A 2,924-nucleotide genomic window follows, 5' to 3' on the forward strand; every position below is an offset into this window, starting at 1 on the left:
ATGATTCTTTAGCCTTGCAGTTAATTTAATTTTTTTTTCTTTTTCATGTTGTTTTCTTTCTTTTTCTTTTTTTTCTCTTCTTCTGCCAAATTTTTTTTAACTTTTACCCTTTTCTTTTTTAACGTTTTTTAGCTAGTTTATCTAATATATATATTTTTTTTCTTTTTTATATTCTTTCTTTATTCTCTTTTTTTAATTGTTTCTTTTTTTTTTCTTTCTGAACCTCTTTTTATCCCCTTTCTCCCCCTCACGATTTGGGATCTCTTCTGATTTGGTTAAAGCATATTTTCCTGGGGTTGTTGCCACCCTTTTAGTATTTTACTTGCTCCTTCATATACTCTTATCTGGACAAAATGACAAGGTGGAAAAATTCACCACAAAAAAAAAGAACAAGAGGCAGTACCAAAGGCTAGGGACCTAATCAATACAGACATTGGTAATATGTCAGATCTAGAGTTCAGAATGACGATTCTCAAGGTTCTAGCCCGGCTCAAGAAAGGCATGGAAGATATTAGAGAAACCCTCTCGGGAGATATAAAAGCCCTTTCTGGAGAAATAAAAGAACTAAAATCTAACCAAGTTGAAATCAAAAAAGTTATTAATGAGGTGCAATCAAAAATGGAGGCTCTCACTGCTAGGATAAATGAGGCAGAAGATAGACTTAGCGATATAGAAGACCAAATGACAGAAAATAAAGAAGCTGAGCAAAAGAGGGACAAACAGCTACTGGACCATGAGGGGAGAATTCGAGAGATAAGTGACACCGTAAGACAAAACAACATGAGAATAATTGGGATTCCAGAAGAAGAGGAAACAGAGAGGGGAGCAGAAGGTATATTGGAGAGAATTATTGGAGAGAATTTCCCCAATATGGCAAAGGGAACAAGCATCAAAATCCAGGAGGTTCAGAGAACCCTCCTCAAAATCAATAAGAATAGGTCCACACCCCGTCACCTAATAGTAAAATTTACAAGTCTTAGTGACAAAGAGAAAATCCTAAAAGCAGCCCGGGAAAAGAAGTCTGTAACATACAATGGTAAAAACATTAGACTGGCAGCAGACTTATCCACAGAGACCTGGCAGGCCAGAAAGAACTGGCATGATATATTCAGAGCACTAAATGAGAAAACATGCAGCCAAGAGTACTATACCCAGCGAGGCTCTCATTGAAAATAGAAGGAGAGATTAAAAGCTTCCAGGACAAACAAAAACTGAAAGAATTTGCAAACACCAAACCAGCTCTACAAGAAATATTGAAAGGGGTCCTCTAAGCAAAGAGAGACCCTAAAAGTAGTAGATCAGAAAGGAACAGAGACAATATACAATAACAGTCACCTTACAGGCAATACAATGGCACTAAATTCATATCTCTCAATAGTTACCCTGAATGTGAATGGGCTAAATGCCCCAATCAAAAGACACAGGGTATCAGAATGGATAAAAAAACAAAACCCATCTATATGTTGCCTATAAGAAACTCATCTTAAACCCGAAGACACCTCCAGATTTAAAGTGAGGGGGTGGAAGAGAATTTACCGTGCTAATGGACATCAGAAGAAAGCAGGAGTGGCAATCCTTATATCAGAACAATTAGATTTTAAGCCAAAGACTATAATAAGAGATGAGGAAGGACACTATATCATACTCAAAGGAACTGTCCAACAAGAAGATCTAACAATTTTAAATATCTATGCCCCTAACGTGGGAGCAGCCAACTATATAAACCAATTAATAACACAATCAAAGAAACACATCGACAATAATACATAATAGTAGGGGACTTTAACACTCCCCTCACTGAAATGGACAGATCATCCAAGCAAAAGATCAACAAGGAAATCAAGGCCTTAAATGACACACTGGACCAGATGGACATCACAGGTATATTCAGAACATTTCATCCCAAAGCAACAGAATACACATTCTTCTCTAGTGCACATGGAACATTCTCCAGAATAGATCACATTCTCGGTCCTAAATCAGGTCTCAACCGTTATCAAAAGATTGGAATCATTCCCTGCATATTTTCACACCACAATGCTCTGAAGCTAGAACTCAATCACAAGAGGAAATCTGGAAAGAACCCAAATACATGGAGACTAAACAGCATCCTTCTAAACAATGAATGGGTCAACCAGGAAATTAAAGAAGAATTGAAAAAATTCATGGAAACAAATGATAATGAAAACACAACGGTTCAAAATCTGTGGGACACAACAAAGGCAGTCCTGAGAGGAAAATACATAGCGGTACAAGCCTTTCTCAAGAAACAAGAAAGGTCTCGGGTACACAACCTAACCCTACACCTAAAGGAGCTGCAGAAAGAACAACAAAGAAACCCTAAACCCAGCAGGAGAAGAGAAATCATAAAGATCAGAGCAGAAATCAATGAAATAGAAACCAAAAAAACAATAGAACAAATCAACGAAACTAGGAGCTGGTTCTTTGAAAGAATTAATAAGATTGATAAACCCCTGGCCAGACTTATCAAAAAGAAGAGAGAAAGGACCCAAATAAATAAAATCATGAATGAAAGAGGAGAGATCACAACGAACACCAAAGAAATACAGACAATTATAAGAACATACTATGAGCAACTCTACGCCAACGAATTTGACAATCTGGAAGAAATGGATGCATTCCTAGAGACATATAAACTACCACAACTGAACCAGGAAGAAATAGAAAGCCTGAACAGACCCATAACCAGTAAGGAGATTGAAACAGTCATCAAAAATCTCCAAACAAACAAAAGCCCAGGGCCAGACGGCTTCCCGGGGGAATTCTACCAAACATTTAAAGAAGAACTAATTCCTGTTCTCCTGAAACTGTTCCAAAAAATAGAAATGGAAGGAAAACTTCCAAACTCATTTTATGAGGCCAGCATCACCTTGATCCCAAAACCAGACAAGGATCCCATCAAA

This window comes from Enhydra lutris, unplaced genomic scaffold, assembly GCF_002288905.1.
Source record: "Enhydra lutris kenyoni isolate GAN:26980312 unplaced genomic scaffold, ASM228890v2 scaffoldscaffold65, whole genome shotgun sequence".
Lineage (NCBI taxonomy): Eukaryota > Metazoa > Chordata > Mammalia > Carnivora > Mustelidae > Enhydra > Enhydra lutris.